The following is a 22542-nucleotide window of genomic DNA, read 5'->3' as shown; positions in this document are numbered from 1 at the left end:
TTGTGTGCCACGGTATCTGATTGTTGCCTGAACTCTGAATTATTTTGGAAATAACAATCACTGTCGCAGTGAAAGAGTACATTACTTAAGTTTTAGTAAATTGTGCTTTAACTTGATTACAATTTAGTGTATATAAAATTTAACCCATTTCAGTAAATGTGTATAGGCCGTAAGTGCCGTGTTTTTATGAATGTTTGAAATTGAAGTAATTTATTTTCACCTGAATGGTAATTTTGAAAGATGTTTGGTAATTTTAAACATGAGATGGTTTTATTTGTCAAGTTCTCTTGTTTAAAGCTACAAAATAAAATGTTCCGTGCCGTCGATGGTGATTGCCTGATGTGTTACTTTGGTCCAGTCCTACCGCCATGGAGCCTATTGTGCTGAGTTTGTGTCGTAGCGTAAAAGGTGGAATTACATGTTGTCCAGTCACTTCAGGAACGTCATTTTACTGACAAGTGAGGTCAAAGGTGCCATATAGCCTCTTTCGATATATTGTTCCAGGAGCCTTGCACTTTTTATTAAAATTCGGGGATTGTTCTTCTGGCCCTGGAGAACGATTATGTTCCCGATTCACCACGTCCCACGAATGTTCAACTGGCGAGAGATATGGTGTTTTTTCTGGCCAGGGCAGTGGCTGTACACCACGAAAAGTACATTACGTTGCAACAGTTACATGTCGACATGCGCTGTTCTGCAGAGAAAGCACATCACCTTCCTGTTGAAGAAATGGCAGTAGTATGGGGTAGCAGCCTGTGCAATGTAGTGGGTACTGGTTACTTTACCCTGCAGAAACCACCTGGTTCTAGGTAGAAACTGCTGCCAACCACAGTGCAATGTCAACACAAACTGCTGTGAGGTCAATAAACCCTTGAGTCAACCTGACCTCCCTACATCAACGAACAATCTTACAGTGCTGCTGACTATTTTTGACAATTTGTTACCTTACTTCCTGTAGAACATTATATGTCTGGTATAACATATTGGGTTCTATTTGTCACATATTCATGGAACCAGTCACATATTTGCAAATGTACTCTGAATAATGTTACAGTGGTTAGCAGCTGTAGATATGATATGGTGTCTTACACTTTTCTTAATCTAGGAAGACGCATACTATCTGTCCATCAGAGTCTTTTTGGGTCATCGATCGTATGACTGGTTTGATGCAGCCGCCACAATGAATTCCTCTCCTGTGCCAATCTTTTCATCTCAGAGCACCATTTACAATCTACGTCCTCCATTATTTGCTGGATCTATCCCAATCTCTGTTTACTTTACAATTTTTAAGTTCTGTGGCTCCGTTTAATACCATGGAAGTTATTTCACGATGTCTTAATAGATGTCCTATCATTCTGTCCCTTCTTCTTGTCACTGTTTTCCTTACATTTCTTCCCTCGTCGATTCTGCAGAGAACCGCTTCATTCCTTACCTTATTAGCCCACCTAATCTTCAACACCCTTCTGCAAAATCATATCTCAAATACACCCACTCTCTTCTGTTTCGGTTTTCCCACAGTCCATGTCTCACTACTATGCAATGATGTGCTTCAAACATACATACTCAGAAATTTCTTCCCACAAATTAAGGCCCACATTTGAGACTAATAAGCTTTTCTTGGCCAGGAATACCCTTTTCACCAGTCTTAGTCTGCTTTTATTGCCTTTCTTGCTCCTTCCGGCATAGGTAATTGTGGTGCCTAGGTAGCATAATTGCTTAACTTCGCCTACTTCGTGACCATCAATTTCCGTACTGGGTTTCTAGCTGTTCTCATTTCTGCTTCTCCTCATTACTTTTGTTTTTCTTCGATTTACTCTAAATTCATATTTTGTACTCGTTAGACTGTTCATTCCATTCAACACATCCTGTAACTCTTCTTCACTATCGCTGACGACTGTAATGTCATCTGCGAATCTTATCGTCGAAAACGTATCACGTATCACCTTGAATTTTAATCCCACTCTTTAACCTTTCTTTTATTTCTGTCATTCCTTCTTAGGTGTATAGATCGAACAGTAGCGGCGAAAGACTACATTCCTGTTTACACCGTCTTTAATCCGAACACTTCATTCTTCGCCTTCCAGTCTTATTTTTCCCTCTTGGTTTTTCCACATTTCGTATATTACCCGATTTTCCCTATAGCTTACTCCTATTGTTCTCATAATTTCAAACACCTTGCACCATTTGACTCTGTCGAACGCTTTTCCATGTCGACAGATCCTATGAATGGTTTTTGATTTTTCTTCAGTTTTGCTGGTGCCTTTACCTTTCCTAAAGCGAAACTGATCATCATCTAACAAATCCTCAGCTTTCTTTTCTATTCTTCTGTATATCATGAGCTGACAAGCTGATTGTGCGACAATCCTCCCACTTGTCGGCTCTTGCTATCGTCGGCATTGTGTGGATGATGTTTTTTAGAACGTCAGATGGTATATCGCCAGAGTCATACATTTTACACACCAACGTGAATAGTCTTTCTGTTGTCACTTCTCCCAAAGTTCTTAGAAATTCGGATGGAGTATTACCTATCTCTTCAGCGTTATTTAATCTTCAGTCGTCGAAAGCTCGTTTAAATTCTGACTCTAATGCTGGATCCCCTATCTCTTCCCTATCGACTCCTCCTTCTTCTATCACGTTATCAGACGAGTCGTCGTCCTCGTAGAAGCCTTCCACGAACTCTTCCAACCAATCTACTCTTTCCTTCGCGTGTAACAGCAAAATTCCCGTAGCACTCTTAACGTTACCGCCATTGCTCTCAATTTTACCGAAGTTTTTATTGAATTTTCTGTATGCTTAGTCAGTCCTACCAACAATGATTTCTTTTTCTATTTCTTCACGTTATGCAGACATTTCGCCTTAGCTTCTCTGCAATTTCTGTTGATTTCGTTACTAAGTGACTTATTTCTATATTCTTGAATTTCCCTGAACATGTTTGTACTTTCTCCATTCGTCAGTCAACTAAAGTATTTCTTCTGTTATTCAGAGTTTCTTCGCATCTGGCTTCCTTCTACCTATGCTGTTCTTTCCATCTTCTGAATGTACTGTTTAGAGTGTATCGTTTATGAATAAAGCAAGCTGTGTTTGTGTTTACACGACTTGTTTTCACTTTAACAGCTGACAGTTAGTGTCTGTGTTATATCATAGGAGCCCGTTCCATTCAGCAGCTCACCTCCCACTGGTTTATAGCCCCAGCCGTGGCTGCTGTTTACCGAGGCCGTGCTTAATTATCGATCTGGTACGCGTCGCGTGGCAGCGCTCAGTAATTACCGCTGGTAGGGATGGGTTGGGCGAGGTATGGAGGAGGAAGAGGGGGGGGGGGGGGAGGCGTCTAAGGGGCTGCCAGGGGCGCCGTTCTGGGGGCGCGGTGAGTCTGTGGCGAGACTGCGGCTGGCTTGCTTTCAGCAGCTCATTAACTAGCGTCGACGGGCCTTTAACTCTACGAATCGATACACTTCTAGGCAAGTGAATTGCTCAAACTCGCCAGCTCAACACTAATCTTTACAGTCTATCGCTTCATACACTCAGGACGTATCACGGTTCTCCCTTTCGAGTCCGTGGTATGTTTTGCGGCTAGAGTGCGTGCTCACCGACTCAGTCATGTGCCACACGAAAGTATCGCGCGACGGGGTTAGAAAACGTTTAGGTCCGACTGTCTACACCTACATCTACATTTATACTCCGCAAGCCACCCAACGGTGTGTGGTGGAGGGCACTTAACGTGCCACTGTCATTACATCCCTTACCTGTTCCAGTCGCGTATGGTTCGCGGTAAGAACGACTGCCAGAAAGCCTCCGTGCTCACTCGAATCTCTCTAATTTTACATTCGTGATCTCCTCGGGAGGTATAAGTAGGGGGAAGCAATATATTCGATACCTGATCCAAAACGCACCCTCTCGAAACCTGAACGGCAAGCTACACCGCGATGCAGAGCGCCTCTCTTGCAGAGTCTGCCATTTGAGTTTCCTAACCATCTCCGTAACGCTATCACGCTAACTAAATAACCCTGTGACGAAACGCGCCGCTCTTCTTTGGATCTTCTCTATATCCTCTGTCAACCCGAGTGTTTTGTAAGCCACCTCCTTTGTTGATGGATTACATTTTCCAAGAACTCTCCCAACGAATCTCAACCTGGCACCTGCCTTACAAACAATTAATTTTATGTGATCATTCCACTTTAAATCGTTCCGTACGCATACTCCCAGATATATTACAGAAGTTACTGCTACCAGTGTTTGTTCCGTTATCATATAATCATACAATAAAGATCCTTCTTTCTATGTATTCGCAATACATTACATATGTCAGCGTTTTTTTTTTTTTTTTTTTTTGTTCGATATAGTTCGTTGCGTTTGGTCGGGGCGGACGTCACAAGACATCCGTTAAAATTGACCGTTGGTTCCTTGACTCAGTTTTTTATTCCAGGGAGCACGCAGCCCTCTCACCGAACACGCTGAGCTACCGTGCCGGCTGTGTTAGGGGTCAGTTGCCACTCCCTGCACCAAGTGCCTATCCGCTGCAGATCTTCCTGCATTTCGCTGCAATTTTCTAATGCTGCAACTTCTCTGTATACTACAGCATAATCCGCGAAAAGCCGCATGGAACTTCCGACACTATCTACTAAGTCATTCATATATATTGTGAAGAGCAGTGGTCCCATAACACACCCTTGTGGCACGCCAGAGGTTACTTTAACGCCTGTAGACGTCTCCCCATTGAGAACACATGCTGTGTTGTGTTTGCTAGAAACTCTTCAATCCAGCCACACAGCTGGTCTGATATTCCGTAGGCTCTTACTTTGTTTATCAGGCGACAGTGCGGAACTATATCGAACGCCTTCCAGAAGTCAAGGAAAATGGCATCTACCTGAGAGCCTGTATCTAATATTTTCTGGGTCTCATGAACAAATAAAGCGAGTTGGGTCTCACACGATCGCTGTTTCCTGAATTCATGTTGATTCCTACAGAGCAGATTCTCGGTTTTCAGAAATGGCAAGATACGCGAGCAAAAAACATGTTCTAAATTTCTACAACAGATCGATGTCAGAGATATAGGCCTACAGTTTTGCTCATCTGCTCCACGACCCTTCTTGAAAACTGGAACTACCTGTGCTCTTTTCCAATCAATTGGAACCTTCCGTTACTCTAGAGACTTGCGGTACACGGATGTTAGAAGGGTGGCCAAGTTCTTTCGCGGACTTTGTGTAGAATCGAATTGGTATCCCGTCAGGTCCAGTGGACTTTCCTCTGTTGAGTGATTTCAGTTGCTTTTCTATTCCATGGACACTTATTTCTATTACAATGAAATGAACATCCTTAGCCGCTTACAGGCGTTGACATACGCCAACGGGGACAGATGAAAATGTGTGCCCCGACCGGGACTCGAACCCGGGATCTCCTGCTTACAAAGCAGACGCTCTATCCATCTGAGCCACCGAGGACACAGAGGATAGCCTGACTGCAGGGATTTATCTCTGGCACGACTCTCGCGAAACCCACATTCTCAACGTATTGTCCCGCACTACATTCGTAGTGCCCCCGCCCGTTATACTCATTACTCGCGGCGCGTTGCCGATTCCCGTAAGAGTTCGGGCACTGTTTGTGCATTCGCACAGAAGAAGAAGATGGCCAAGAGGCCGGTGAGCCCTAACGATATATATACTTATTTCCATGTCAGCCATTTTTTCGTTCGTGCGAGGATTTAGAGAAGGAACTGCATTGCGGTCTTCCTCTGTGAAACAACTTTGGAAAAAGGTGTTTAGTATTTCAGCTTTACGCGTGTCATCCTCTGTTTCAATGCCACGGGCTTTCGGCGGTACTATGTCAGTGGAAGCGCTGTGCGTGGTGCTCGGAACTAACCCCATAGACATACCTGTTCGGTATAGGGCACCTACGTACTGGCTAATGACAGGAAAACTCGGTAACTCAATAAAGAAATTGAAGTTATTGGGCAACATGTTACTGAGATGCGCCAAAACATCAAATGGTCTGTAGGGGATGGGAAGCAATTAATAAGGGCCTTCTCGTTTTCACATTCCTCCCGGAAGGTGCGCAGTATCAATCCTACCTGGGTTACAGTCCATTTTCTGACTGGTCACGACGTTTATAGCACACGCTTATAAAGTGCGAACCTCTTCCGAAGTGTTGGCTGTAAATGTGCGGGATATGGTTCCAAAGAACACGTAGTAACACACTGGGAACCACTCGCACATATTAGGTCACCTCAAACATCATACGAAGACCTAACAATGGTGCGAAGGGACCCAGCTAAATGGGAATACTAACGAGGTCCCTGGTGCAGCATCGCGCACACTAACAGACATAGTTAAACGAACGCGAACATATTGCAGAATACAAGCACAGAGACAATAGAAGTAGGAGGTCGCACGTGGGAGAATACAAGCACCGACACAGACACAACCACACACACACCAACAATGGCTAGTATTTTTTAAAAAAAGCGCTGTAACACTACCGAACTATCAGTTTAATAAGCCACAGCTGCAAAATACTAAGACGAATTCTTTACGGACGAATGGAAAAACTAGTAGAAGCCGACCTCGGGGAAGATCAGTTTGGATTCCGTACAAACACTGGAACACGTGAGGCAATACTGACCTTATGACTTATCTTAGAAGAAAGATTAAGGAAAGGCAAACCTACAAAAATGGCTCTGAGCACTATGGGACTTAACTGCTGTGGTCATCAGTCCCCTAGAACTTAGAACTACTTAAACCTAACTAACCTATGGATATCACACACATCCATGCCCGAGGCAGGATTCGAACCTGCGACCGTAGCGGTCACGCGGTTCCAGACTGAAGCGCTTTTAACCGCACGGCCACAACGGCCGGCCGGCCGGCAAACCTACGTTTCTAGCATTTGTAGACTTAGAGAAAGCTTTTGACAATGTTGACTGGAATACTCTCTTTCCAATTCTAAAGGTGGCAGGGGTAAAATACAGGGAGCAAAAGGCTATTTACAATTTGTACAGAAACCAGATGGCAGTTATAAGAGTCGAGGGACATGAAAGGAAAGTAGTGGTTGGGAAGGGAGTAAGACAGGGTTGTAGCCTCTCCCCAATGTTATTCAATCTGTATATTGAGCAAGCAGTAAAGGAAACAAAAGAAAAATTCGGAGTAAGTGTTGAAATCCATGGAGAAGCAATAAAACCTTGAGGTTCGCCGATGACATTGTAATTCTGTCAGAGACAGCAAAGGACTTGGAAGAGCAGTTGAATGTAATGGACAGTGTCTTGAAAGGAGGATATAAGATGAACATCAACAAAAGCGAAACGAAGATAATGGAATGTAGTCGAATTAAGTCGGGTGATGCTGAGGGAATTAGATTAGCAAATGAAACACTTTAAGTAGTAAAGGAGTTTTGCTATTTGGGGAGCAAAATAACTGATGTGGTCGAAGTAGAGAGGATATAAAATGTAGACTGGCAATGGCAAGGAAAGCGTTTCTGAAAAAGAGAAATTTGTTAACATCGAGTATAGATTTAAGTGTCAGGAAGTCATTTCTGAATGTATTTGTATGGAGTGTAGCCATGTATGGAAGTGAAACATGGACGATAAATAGTTTGGACAAGAAGAGAATAGAAGTTTTTGAAATGTGGTGCTACAGAAGAATGCTGAAGATTAGATGGGTAGATCACATAACTAATGAGGAAGTATTGAATAGGATTGGAGAAAAGAGAAATTTGTGGCACAACTTGACCAGAAGAAGGGATCGGTTAGTAGGACATGTTCTGAGGCATCAAGGGATCACAGTTCAGTACTGGAGGGCAGCGTGGAGGGTAAAAGTCGTAGAGGGAGACCAAGAGATGAATGTAGGTTGCAGTAGGTACTGGGAGATGAAGAAGCTTGCACAGGATAGAGTAGCATGGAGAGCTGCATCAAACCAGTCTCAGGACTGAAGACCACAACAACAACAACAACAACGCTGTAACACATCACAGTAAAACAGCTTTAGACACAATATTTAAAGCAGGAAACACAGTGTAGTTTTAATGATCTCCTGGTTATTGTACCAGCAGATGACATATAAAACCTGTGACAGAGTGAATTTTAATCATTTCTTGGTATTGTTCCAGAAAACTTAGAAATCTGTAATAGAATAGACACAAGGATGATACACGACTGAGAGAATTACACAAATTGCCCGTCACGATGTTTTACGCAAAATAGAGCTAAGCAGTTGTTGTAGTTACTTGCTCTTAGGGATAACTTAGTTTAAAGGTGTTCAATTCCAGTAATAGCGATTTAGGACTCAAATGGCTTGAGGTATCTTCGATGTATCCTGGCCTATATGGCTCGTTGGGGGACAGCATCCACTCTCTTCTACTATATCTTTCCTGTCTTCTCTTTTGATTCTTAAAATATATGTCATTTGTTTGTAATTTCATGTTTCAATCTCCATTCAAAATAGTTTTAAGAAATGGTGTTTTTAAATTAGTCATATAAATGTATTCTTTAATTGTGAAAAGGTGAATTACTTAAAGAAATGTTTGATACAACAATGAATGCAGCGTATCTCAGTTCCAAATGCTCAGTGTAGCTACATTTTGTAACACAATTAATATCCCACCTGTAATCAGTTTCCTGCCAAATCCTATGAAGCAAGTCTTGATGCACCTACTTGTGTTACGAATTGTAGCAGCACGTCGAGTTTCTCGCAAGCGGAGGAACAAATACACTTTTTTTTAGTGCAAATTGATACGCAGAAGTCCAGTGGAGTCAAATAAGGTGATCGAGATGGCCAGAATATTGCTCCACCATGCCTAATCCAAGTCGGTGCATTCCTACGGAGATACGCGGCAACTTGATGACAATGTGGTGGCGCACCATTCTGCAGGAAAATGAATTCTGTGCCCATATCCTGCTGTGACTGAAGTATTAGATAATATTCAAGAATTTTCAGGTACGATATGCCAGCAGCAGTTGACTTAGCAAAAAAGGGAGGACCCTCAATCTTCTTAAAAGTTTCAGTGCGAAAAACATTTACCTTACGCGATCCCGTACATGTTTGATTACCCTATATTCGAATATTATGCCGATTTGCTTTACCGCAGATATTGGAAGCTGGCTTCGTCATTCAAAGCAATTTCGTTAAGAAAATCATCTTCAGTCTAGATTTTGTTGAGCGTTACTTCACAAAACTCAACTCGCTTTTCTTTGTAACTTCCGCTTAAAGCTTGCAGCAGTGCCAGTTTATAGTGTTTGAACTGACAGGCGTTTCAATAATACCTTCAACATTGTAAAACCAGGCATATTCCATTCTAATCTGGCACGTCTCTTCGATTTATCCAGACTACGAATGTAAAACTGCCGAATTTGTTCAACTGCTGAGTCAGACGCTGTTGGCTGACCTGGTCCGGCGTCTATGTGATACACAGCCAGTTTCGGAGAAACGACAGTATGAATTAATAACAATCTCTCTCTGAGGTGGTGGCTTGTAACACTTAGTCCTGAATTGTCTCTGAAATGTTGCAGCATATTTGGATCCGTGAAACTATAAACAACACTCCATACGCCATGCACCGTTTACGACTGCATCATGACTGTCATTGTTACTCATTCGCGCTTGCCACACAGTGGAAACGACGGAAACTAACAGCGTTATGCTGGAATAAAGCTTGAAGACATTCTGCATTCAGTGATGTAACAAACAATTCTGTAAGTTATTCATTCTTTTAACAATATTCAAGGTTACTTCCGTGTAACTGATTTATAAACATCCTGTATTATATCCAGATGATAATTGGCAACCAAATGTCTTTGTAAAAATTGTAACAAAAGAGGTAGTGTACTCAATTTGGTAAACAGAAATGTGGTACGCCTCTAGGTGGCCGGCCGTTGGTGGCCGAGCGGTTCTAGGCGCTTCAGTCTGGAACCGCGCGACCGCTACGGTCGCAGGTTCGAATCCTGCCTCGGGCATGGATGTGTGTGATGTCCTTAGGTTAGTTAGGTTTAAGTAGTTCTAAGTTCTAGGGGACTGATGACCTCATCTGTTAAGTCCCATAGTGCTCAGAGTCATTTGAACCAACCTCTAGGTGGCTACGGAAAGGCAAAATTAAGGGCAGCCAGAAGCTTCCTAACGTGCGGCTGTCCATGATGGCGAAGTGGCCAGGAAACTATGATGCGTATATCATAACTTAATAACTTACAGTAAAAAATGAGCAGCCACATAATAAAAGGCGGCTGGTCACCAAATTGGTTCAATTAAAAAAAACCACAGAAGGAGAATATTAAACTGACAAAGTTTTCCAAACCTAGCGCTGATCCATCGAAGGAGTATGAAATAAACTCTATTGCCAAAACTCCCGGGAATGGTTGTGCCATTTGAAGATGTGCCCTATATAACACCCACGGTGGGGTATGTAGTGAACATGGCACCACGTCGCGAATTAAACGACTTTCAACGTGAGATGGTAATCCGTACAAGACGAATAGGTCAGAGCGTATCTGAGGTTGCACAAGAATTAAGATGTCTGAAGTCGATATTGTTTAGGATGGACCTGCAATGTCTAGGGACAGACAAAAACAGCCGCGCAGGACGACTTCAGGTGTTGCATGAACTGACGTCACGTCACCTCTGCAGAGCCATAGTGGGCAATAGAAGGTCTAGCATGAGTCATATAGTAGCCAGTTTGAATTTGGACAGTCAAGAACCCATTCACACCAGCGCTATACGGTGAAAAATACACCACATAGGCTGAACCAGCGAACAACTAAAAACACATCCGGTGCCTTCCCACAAAGTTCGGCCAGTCAGTTTATTACGTTCAGTATTTACCTACAAATTCTTTTCAAAATAAAACCTTTACGCTGTATCTAAGACCAGAGTTCTGACGAGGAACAGGGTATTTCTGTGCCTCTGCTTTTAGTTTATCGGTGCACAGCCGCTGCAGATTTCTTCAGGGAAGCATTGGCCTTCGTAGCCTGACCTTATTTATGAAAGAAACACTTTCTTGCATGATTTTTCGCTATTAGCAAATTTCGCTTTGGACGTGTTCAAGATACCTGCTTGTGAAACAAATGACAAAGTTGCAGCAGCTTCAAGAATAGAAAAATGAAGTCAGAAATATGCGTAAAAACTTCTTATAAACCTTCGTTACAGTGAAAAAATATAATCGAATATCGTATTGTCCGCAAATTATTGTGGAGGAAGCTTTATCCAATGGTATGCCTAACAAAGACTGTTTATGAATGTGGTTGCAGCAAGCCCAATTGCATATACATCTCTAGTTAGGACGGTTCACAATATTGTCTGTTGAGCTAGAGAGAGGTCGATATTACACAGACGGTAAAAGATATTGCCTTATTTCTTTCGCAACCCAATAAAGAGAAACTTTGTCCTTCATGAATATCCATAAAGCATTAGTTTACTTTGAATTCTTCACTGATAAACATAGGAAGAGACATGAGTGCAGCTTGCGCGTCACGTTTTGAGACTGTGTTTCTCTATAGGCACCCCAAAGGTCCGAAAATGAGCCATTGTACAAAAGCGGGTAACACGCTATGGATTTATTAAAAGCATGGATGACTTTGAAGTGTCAACGTATTTGGAGGTCTCTTCCAAATGAATACGTGGGAAACCTGGTTTGCCGGCCGGTGTGGCCGTGCGGTTCTAGGCGCTTCAGTCTGAAACCGCGTGACCGCTACGGTCGCAGGTTCGAATCCTGCCTCGGGCCTGGGTGTGTGTGATGTCCTTAGATTAGTTAGGTTTAAGTAGTTCTAAGTTCTAGGGGACTGATGACCACAGATGTTAAGTGCCATAGTGCTCAGAGCCATTTGAACCAAACCTGGTTTAAAGCATGTCTCTGAGATTCTGGCGGTTCGGGCGGGTCGCTGCGGGCGACTGGACATCTTGTTAATCGCAATTACATTTTTCTTCTGTACATATACGATGTGTGTGTGTGTGTATTTCAGTTTGCTCTCAAATACATTTTTCTGATGATTAATCAGACCAACATCTTACTTAACAGACTGTAAAAACCGTAATAATATGATTACTACCGTCAAATGACTTAACAACTTATTTACACAGATGTGAATTCAGTCTGCCAGCTTCAGCCACCCTCAATCCGTTGATTCACATTTAAAATAAAACTGCACTTGACATGATCAACGTTTAAAAATGAAACTGCATACCTGTCAGCGAATTTAACTTTACGGTTGTGTCATCAGAGATATAAAAATAGAATAAACAAAACAAATGAACACTTGGTCACAGGCTTTACTGCTTATGCCTAAACTAAAAGTTATGCAAAAGATCTCGTAAGTGAAATGTCGGGGACACGTGGAGGCTCAAATGTTTTGAGTGAAGGCAGGGAGTGTACAAGCCTTTTACACTGAAGAGCCAAAGGAACTGGTACACATGCCTAGTATCGTGTAAAGCCCCAACGAGCAAGTAGAAGTGCCGCAACACTACGTGGCACGCACCCGACTAATGTCTGTAGTAGCCTAGTGCTGGGGGGGAATAGACACCATGAATCCTGCAGGGCTGCCCATAAATCAGTAAGACTACGAGGGGGCAGAGATCTTTTCTGATTAGCACGTTGCAAGACATCCCAGATATGCTCAATAATGTTCGTGTCTGGGGACTTTGGTGGCCAGTGAACTGTTTAAACTCAGAAGAGTGTTCCTGGAGCCACTCTGTAGTAATTCTTGAGGTTTGGGGTGTCGCATTGTCCTGCTGGAATTGCTCAAGTCCGTCGGAATGCACAATCCGCATGAATGGACACAGGATGCATACGTACATGCCAGACTCGTATTTAGATGTGTCAGGGGTCACATATCACTCCAACAGCACACGCCACACACCATTACAGAGCCTCCACCAGCTTGAACAGTCCCCTGCTGACATGCGGGTCGATGGTTTCATGAGGTTGTCTCCATACCCGTACACATCCATCCGCTCGATACAATTTGAAACGAGACTCGTCCGACACGGCAACATGTTTCCAGTCATCAATAGTCCAGTGTCAGTGCTGACGGGCCCAGCTTTGTATCGTGCAGTCATGAAGGGTACATGAGTAGACCTTCGGCTCCGAAAGCCTGTATCGATGACGTTTCGTTGAATGGTTCGCGCGCTGACACTTTTTGACGACCCAGCATTGAAATCTGCGTCCGTTTCTGAAAGGGTTGCATTTCTATCACGTTGAAAGATTCTCTTCAGTCGTCGTTGGTCCCATTCTTTCAGGATCTTTTTCCGGCAGCAGCAATGTCGAAGCTCCTGATATTGACGGTACACTCGTGAAATGGTCATACGGGTAAATCCCCACTTCATCGATATCTCTAAGATGCTGTGTCCTATTGCTCGTTCGTCGACTATAACACCACGTTCAAACTCATTTAAATCTTGTTAACCTGCCATTGTAGAAGCAGTAAGCGATCTAACAACTGGGGCAGACTTGTTATGTTTTATAAGCGTGGCCGACCGCAGTGCCGTATTCTGTCTGTTTACATACCTCTGTATTTGAATACGCATGCCTATATCAGTTTCTTTGGCGCTTCATTGTATTACGTGTGTGAGGGAGCAAAGTGTCAGAGTGCAAATCCGTTGACGCTTTGTGCATGTGTGTTGCACAGTGTCTCCAGCAGCCCGTCTATCGAGTCACCTCGCACTTTTCAGTTCTGGGCATACAGTGAGCACGTAAAGACACCTGAAACAATATAGTCTCATGCCAACTGTGAGTGCGTTCTGTCATTCGATTTCTTAATGCCGAGGGGTTCCGCCTGATTTCATGCAGCCCACATAACGTAACAGTCAAGCGTGGCAGCAAAATGTGGGAATGGTGCAGGAAGTTTTCAGCAGTGCGTACAGACATCCATGATGCACGCGGTCATGGAAGGAAGCGAGTGTCATCCCGTGATCCTGTTCAGAGCGTGAACCAGGCGGTTAGCAGAAAGTCTACAAATGATAATTCAGAACACACGAATATAAATGTTGTGATCAGACATGACAATGCTCGGCTACACACTGCAGCTGTAACAAACATGTCCCAGCGGCGTTTTAGATGGGCGATGTTTAATCACCCACCATGCAGCCCGGACTTGGCTCCCTCTGATTTTCACCTCTTTTTTCACATGAACCGCTAGCTAAGAGGACAGGATTTTGGCAGAGACAACGAAAGTAGAGTATTGGCAGAAAGCACAGGTGGCTGACATGTATGACGAAGGTATTGAACAGTTGGTACAACGTCACGACACATATCTAAGTGCTGGCCGCGGTGGTCTAGCGGTTCTAGGCGCTCAGTCCGGAACCGCGCGACCGCTACGGTCGCAGCTTCGAATCCTGCCTCGGGCATGGATGTGTGTGATGTCCTTAGGTTAGTTAGGTTTAAGTAGTTCTAAGTTCTATGGGACTTATGACCACAGATGTTGAGTCCCATAGTGCTCAGAGCCATTTTGAACATATCTAAGTCGGAGCGGCGACTATGTAGAGAAATTGCAGGAAGGTGAAGCTAAATCTTGCAAATAACGCGTTTTTGATTTCGAGACTGATATGACGTTGAAAACAAAATAGCTGTCGTTCATTATTTATGGTTTTTTCTACGCTATAGCGGACAGCGTGCCCAATTTTCTGACGTACGTGAATAATTTTTAAAGCTTATAGCGGCCTGATTACGATATGACTTTGGTCTTTTGTTTTTAATGCAACTGTATATCAGTTCTGTCACAGGAGTTTTGTTGCACTGTTAAGAGCTTTCCAAAAGGACTTCAGCGACGTAAGCCGTGTGCAACGTAAGAAAATACTAACACGAGAAAAGAGCCCCAAACCACTGTCTCGCCATCAGGAGTAGACGTCCCACGAACGTCTGCTTTGCTGTATTAAATGCAAGGAAAAATTTAAGCGAGATACAGCTCGCGTGTGTACCTCTGTGCTTGATGCCCACTAGTATGTGCTCTTCTGTTGTATCGATCAGCCATCTTGCTCCTGAAGATATTATGACTCTCAATGCTAGAGCAGCGGTGTGGTTGTGTTGACCGGTAATATGATTGTGAAAAAGCACTCACGATCTGTCTTTGCAAACATAGCAACAAGAATCAAGAAACTGGAAGCGTGAAGAATTCAGTCCCACAACGTATAACAATAGCGAGTGAATACAGAAATTCAAATAACATTTTAGAGCGTTAACACACATTGGACAAGTCACTACGAGGCAAATGAATGTACGAGTGGAGACATAAATTTTCAACGAATTTCATTCTTTCCAGATTTCGCTCTGTCAACTACTTCATACTAATGGTATTCGGAATGGGTTACAGTTCTCCGAATGATGTCTACGAATCGAATGCTGCAAAGTGATGTGACGATTCTGTGCAAGATTTTGTTTCCAGTTGGAGAATCGTTTACAAAACCTGGGTAAATTAATCTGCGCTATATACACTACTGATTAGTTCAAAGTCAATGCTGGATGAGAGAAGTTGATAAACAGCGACCATGATCTGCCGATGTGTGGCGCGGGCCTTACAACAATCACATCGCTGGCCCCTATTTTAATTATGGGACTCAAAAAAATACTCACAATAATCTACTGTTCCTAATAGATGTGCTGTCAGATTTACTGGAATATACGAGGGCTGCCCAGGAAGTAAGTTACGATTGATCGCGAAATGAAAATCACAGTGAAAATCAGAAATGTTTCATTTGTAACAGTTAGCTACACCTTTCAGCTACTTCTCTACGTAGTCGCCGTTCTGACTCAGACATTCGTCGTAGCGTTGTACCAACTTTCCAATACCCTCATCATAGAAGGCAGCCGCCAGTGCTTTCCGCCAATTCTCTACGCCGGCCTAAAGCTCGTTATCTGCGCCAAAATGTTGTCTTCATAGCCAGCGGTTCGTTTGAGCAGAGATGAAACTCAGTGGGAGGCAATTACGGGCTGTATTGTGGGTAACCAAACATTTCCAATTGAAACGATGCAGGAACATCTTCATTGCCCCTGCAGAATGGGGCTGAGAATTGTCTTGAAGAAGAAACCGCATGACAGTTATGTAATGTTGGTTGCATAGCTTCAAGGGAAAATTCTCACCAGGCCCTCGTACTTGGCGGGAGACGCTATTTTCTATAACATCTTTACGCGCTCACTAAGAGCTCAGGAACGAAAAGAGCGACATAATTCTACCTAGAGTCATACTAGAGACACTGCCCAACACATCTTTACAAAGCTTTATCGGATTTTCGTAGTCGTTTCCATTTCGTGACCGATCGTAACTTACTTTCTGGACAGCCCTCGTATACAGGGTGGACCGTAAGTCAGTTGTCAAAGACGCGTTTGTCACAATAATACTAAATAAATGAAAATATAAATTTATTATCAACACAGAAATGCGTGTAGACTTCAAAGATCCTACAGAAGACGGGCCAACTGTTGGTTTCCGTGCTGTTCTAAGCAATCATTGCACCTCTTCCAACATTGATTTACAAATTTTATCGCAAGTCCCGCGACTGTAGGTTTTCAAATTTTGGTTACTCTAATTCCTTCAAACGTTCAACATCACGAATCTTGACGGAATGATACTGTCCGAATACTGAGCGACCGAAGCTGGCAGGAGCGGCACTTGTATTCTCCTCTTGCAGAGGCCGCCCCTGTCGTGGTGCGGTCCTAATCAGCGCACCATTGGACCACGTCGTTTCACCGAGTTCTCTTCTCTTGCGTTCGTCATCTTCGTTCCGGCACTTGAGGTTACGTCAGAACACTAATGTCATAGAGCGAAGTGGCGCAGTGGTTGGCACACTGGACTAGTATCAGTCACATGAGCTTCTTGTACGCAGTTTCCTTTGCTGATATATTACGCTTTCCGATAACCCTTTCAATAAATCTTAGTCTTCCATTCGTAGGCGATTTGATGTGTTCATCACAGGGCATATCCTTGTTTTGTATCATCCATTCCGAATATTACGTTCTTTGCCACACTACATCTCGACCGGATTTTGTCTCATTGTCAGTTAAGGACTTTCCCATTGTTTATGGCACGTCTTCCATCAATCGCAACTCTTGACAGAGTGATACATATTGTCAGTAACTGTCACACTATTCTTTGCCATCACAACGTCAAGAAAAGTTCTCCTGACGAAATGGGAAAACCTGATAAACATGCCAACACACTAACTCTATCGAGAACAATCTCCAAGCACTGGCAACCAGCATACAGCCAACTGTGGCCCACGAAGGGAAAATTATCAGAGAAATGCCGGAAAAATGAACATTCCCGCTAGATGTGGTCTGCCCTTGTCCTCTAGAAACCCAACACACTCTCACGCTCTACTCACCAACACGAAAATTCTAGCCGTCGTACAATGGTCTTTCGTGTCTCCCTTCCATATGTGAAATCATTTCCTAAATTAATAACCATGAAGGAGAATCCGCTATTAGGTATGTTCACATTCATAAAGCACAGATATATTGTGTAGCGAAGTCTCTATCCTTCTTCACTGATTGAGATTATCCTTTGTTTATGTAAATTTTCTCGGAAGAATGCCGGAATTGTTTCTGCTTTAAAGATCCGACAGGTATATCCCTTCATCCATAATCACTTCAATTAGTAGTGGACCTGTTATAACCCATCTTTCGATAAGGCTTTGTCATTCAGTTTTATTCATTGTTACAACTTATGGCTGTTCGTCATACAGCCCTTCTTAGGACACAGTGGAGAACAAAGAGAAGATCTGACGTTTTGTGTAGAAAGTTTCCGAGATGTGAAATTCACAAAATAAAATTGACAACTATGAGCAATAATTAGGACAAATGAAATAGTTACATGACGTAAGTTTCTTCATGAACGTAGTGGTATAATCATGAAAGAATTGTGTACACAATGAAATAAGTCGCAGATACTGAGAACAACCTTATTTAGAAACTAGCTGTAATGGGAGATACTAGTCTAGGACCAATAACTGGAGGGCCTGTAGCAGCACTTTAGTCTTTTGCCCCTTTGCAATGAACTCGTTGCATCTACTGCTCTGAAAGGGAAACATTTTTTCAACTGAAGGATAAAATATGCAGCAGAAATCCAGTTCTTACCGTCATGCACATTTCTGACATCCAAGCCTACAGAATAGGCAACTTAAACAGGAGCTGTGTAACGCTGGTTGCCTGCCAAACAGGCATTCTAAAATGTCACGGAACCAGTCCTATACGAAGGCAGTGGATGCTTTAGCTGATCACAAAGAAGGTGAAAATTAATTTCACTGGTTCTCTTTCATATTCATACATAAATCCTACAATAAAAGTTATTCTCCTTTGATAAAGATATCATCTAAGGCTGGCATAGGCAGCCAATGGTGGCCGGCCGGAGTGATTCAAATGCTTGCTTAAGCTCGCGTGCCGCCTCGTTAGGTGATACAAGAACAGAGCTACTGGCGCGAAGAGTCAGAACCATAGCGTCCGTGACGTTAATGTTTACGGGATAACGTACCAGTATGAATAACACTCTGCGTTTTTCAAATCATCACATTTGGCGAATAGTCCCTAATTTTCGTGCCCTTGTTGCATATCATCAGTGCTGTCGGCACTGATCCAAAAGCGAAAATGCTTCTCCCCGCATCCTTTCAAGGTTTTGAGCAGTTTCTCCCACTCTCCGCAGGCACACGAGCACGTGGAGCAAAACTTCGCGCTCGAAGTGGAAACGTGTTTCTCTTTGTTGTTTAAATCCAGCGGTGGTGGAATGGCACTGCGCATAAGCGGATTAAACAAAAAATCCACTGTTATGCGCCAACAGCTGCAGACCCGTGGCGAGCTGATCGTCGGCGGGAGTATCCGAAAATAAGTCCCGGAAAGAGCATAATGCGATCTTCTCGCTCTCCTTACCACGAAATTCTTCCGCGGGCCGGATTGAAACCAATCTTGAGCCGCAACTGGCCCGGCAGGCCGCCGTTGGCCACATGTTATCTGAGAAATACACTGATGCATTTAATAATTAAACCAAGTAACCAATAGACCCATTTGGAGTTGCGCCGTGACACCCGAACGTTCCGGCTGGATGCATCTCTGGCGCGAGCGTGGACATGAAATCAAATCAGCTTATTAAGGCTGGTTCACACTAGGCAGTAATTTAGTCAAGTGGTGAGTGATTTCGTAACTAAGTGTCTGAACAACATTGTTTAGTAAAGTTAGTAAATAAAACTTTTAGTAGGCCCGATGTTGTAAGTTGAATAGTACTCGGTCAAGTAGCTTCCCCCACCTCAGCTCACTAACCACTGGCGCGCCACGGGACACTTGTCAACACCGTCTGTTCAGTAATGCGCATTGTTGTCTCTTTTCGTTCCGTTCTCTCGTTTCAGTCATCTATTTCTTTCTTTTCAGGCCGATATTACAATATCACATTTCTTTCAAACAGAAATATGATCAAATTTTCGTCAAATTTCTTTGCCAAAGATCTTTGACGTGGCGCTAAAAAGGAGTGTTACACTATCATTATATTTTTCATCAAAGTTCAAGATGGCGGACAACAACAACTTGTTATGCGTTGCAATTGCTTGTTCACAATTGCACTGTGTGTGCATCTGGAAGAGAAGCAGCGGAAAAAAGGGAAACATACTTGGGTGAAGACGTGGGTTTTACGTAGAGATAATAAAAGCATTCAGCAAAATTTGTTACGGGAACTGGAAGTGGAGGACGACAAGTGTTATATAAATTACTTACGAATGGATGAGGATGCGTTTCAGTGTCTGCTCAGTAAAGTGGTTCCATTACAAATCAGAATACCAATTGAGAAAAGCTGTATGTGCAGAAGACAGGCAGTCCATAACACTGCTATTTCTCACTACAGGAGAGAGATACTCTAATAATACAGCACTCGAATACCACAGTGCACAGAAACCAAATAATTCTGTAAGCGTGTGAAGCGATTTATAAAGCACTGAGGGAGAATTATGTGAAAGTAAATAAATTTTTTACAGTCTATGGGCATTACGAACTATTTTTATTTTTGAATAACTTCATTGACAGAATTAGTGTTGCAACAAGTATAAAAGTAATAAAAAGTACGAAACAGATGAAGCACTTTTTTAACTTACGGCATACAGAATTCATAATTAGACAATCTAGAATGGAGAGCTAAGAATTTTATCTAGATTTATTTTTTTTATTTTACAGTGTGTCCTTTTCCTCTATCCTGGATTGGTGAAAAGGTACTTCGATGTTTCTACATATAGAGGTAGATGGCTATAGCTGTGATCGTGGATTTGAAGTCGTCTGCAGCATATTCCACCTGCCTATCATCACACGATTAATAACACGCACTGTGCCCCTTGCTCACAGCCAATCCCAGTCGAAGCAGAGTTATTAAAAAGAGTAGAAGAAACACACCAACTAACTTTTCAGCCATGTTTACAAACACAATATAGACGTCCAATAACTGTAGCGATGCCAGCACTCCAAGCGGTTAAAATCCGAATTGCTGTGAACAGAAAACGAACGACTTTTATGATGAAATCTACGGTGAGGCGCTAGAGTTGATCGTATTTCTTTGACGAAAGGCGAGATTGGACACGGTTCCCTACTACACTACCACACTTCCTTTGTATCAATATTTGACATATCAACATTGACACATACATATGATAGTGTAATACCGACCTCAGCAACATGGTTCGTTGGAGTGACAATGTAATAGTTAACTTTGTTTCTCTTTACGTAGAACAGGAGCGCTTGTGGAACTTGAATTGACCACTGTAGAAAAATAAATCAGAAAAGGCAGAGATGGAAAATACGATAGGAATACCGACGTTTCAGGAGACGCAGATTGAACTAGAAATTGAAGGTATCAGGTCAGTATTTACTGTTTAGTTTTACATTCTGAACACTGTACTAAAACAAGAAGGTCCAATCCACATCATAACATTAACAGTACGGTATTAAAATTATCACACCGCATATTCTTAATGTATCTACCTAATCACAATAAAAGAGGAAAGTGAAGGAATAAGAATCATCAGGGAGAGGCGCTGACAATGTGTATGTGCCAAATGGTTTAAGATATTGAAAGAACGTTACAGAAACTATGAAAATTCAAATAAATTTGGTAAGTCAATGTTTAACTAGTTGAAGGAGGAGTGTCAGGGTCCAGACAGTAGCAAGAAGGTACAACACTGCCTGCAGTTTACTTTCTGCGGGCGTGTCTTCTCTTATTCAACTATCCGTGCACTGGATTTTACTATGGACTTACTCTAATAGAAAATTTGAAACAACTTTCCGATATTCTCAGTGTTGAAAAATTCTGTTTTAGATCTTCATTTGCGAGTTCTTTCAGAAGTACACTTGATGCCCCAAGCAAATCTCTTCGACCAGTCCATTTTCGCACCTATTTCTCCTCCCCTCCCTTACTGTTTCAAGCTCCTCTTTCACCTCTTATTGTATGACCATTGCTGTCATTGAGATGAAAAAAGTCATGGGATACCGCCTAACATTGAGTCTGACCTCCTTTTTCCCGGAGTAGTGCAGGACCTCGAGAAGGCATAGACTCAACCTGCAGAAATGTTGAGCTTTGTTCCCTCTACAACCGTCCAAAATTGCAAAAGTGTTGCCAGTGTAGAATTTTGTGCACAAACTGACCTCTCGATTATTTGCCATAAATGTCCGATGGAACACACGTCGGACGATCTGGATAGCCAAATCATTCTCTCGAACTGTCCAACCGTGAACAACTGTGGCCCGATGATATGGCACATCATCATTCATCAAAACTCCATCGTTATTTGGAACACAAGCTCCGTGAATAGCTGCAAATGGTCTCCAATTAACCGAACATAACCATTTCCAGTCAATTATCGGTTCAGATGGACCAGACGACCCAGGATATTTCATGTAAACACAGCCAACATCGTTATGGAGCCACCACCAGCTTGCACAGTACTTTGTTTACAACCTGGGTCCATGGGTTCGTGGGGTCTGCACCACACTCGAACCCCACCATCAGTTCTTACCATCTGAAATCGGGAATCATCTGGCCAGGCTACGGTTTTCCTGCCGCCCACGGTTCAATCTCTGTGGCCATGACGCCAGGAGAGGCGCTGCAGCTGATGCCGTGCTGTTAGCAAAGGCATTCGCGTCGGTCATCCGCTGCCATTTCCCATTAACGCCAGACTTCGCCGCACTGTCCTAACGGAAAAGATCGTCGTAGTTCCCACATTGATTTCTGCGATTATTTCAGGCAGTATTGCTTGTATGTTAGCACTGACAACTCTAAGCAAACGCTGCTGCTCTTGGTCATTAAGTGGAGGCCGACGGCCACTGCGTTGTCCATGGTGAGAGGTAATGCCTGAAATCTGGTATTATCGACCCACTCTTGACACCGTGGATCCCGAAATGTTGAATTCCCTAACGATTTCCGAAATGGAACGTCCCTTGTGCTTAGCTCAACTACAGTTCCGCGTTCAGAGTCAATTAATCCCCGTCGGGCATCACGTCGAAAACCGTTTCACATAAATCACCTTAATATTTGTGTGTTTTCGTCTGAAGCGTGGATTACAACATGGAACTTATTACAGACATGACTCCTCTAACGGAACACATTTGTAACTGTATACACTG

At 43.0% G+C, this 22542-nt stretch overlaps 1 long non-coding RNA gene and 1 other non-coding gene across 2 annotated transcripts in view; both read right to left on the bottom strand.

Moving 5' to 3' along the window:
• Window positions 1-22542, bottom strand: part of LOC124773931 — a 264164-nt gene that overhangs the window by 71199 nt on the left and 170423 nt on the right. The window lies entirely within an intron of this gene.
• Window positions 5365-5438, bottom strand: Trnat-ugu. Its single transcript has one exon. It is a non-coding gene; the product is annotated as a tRNA-Thr (tRNA).

This window comes from Schistocerca piceifrons, chromosome 2 (genome assembly GCF_021461385.2).
Source record: "Schistocerca piceifrons isolate TAMUIC-IGC-003096 chromosome 2, iqSchPice1.1, whole genome shotgun sequence".
Classification (NCBI taxonomy): Eukaryota; Metazoa; Arthropoda; class Insecta; order Orthoptera; family Acrididae; genus Schistocerca; species Schistocerca piceifrons.
The sequence above is the reverse complement of the archived record's forward strand: the minus strand, read 5'-3'. Positions and strand labels throughout refer to the sequence as shown.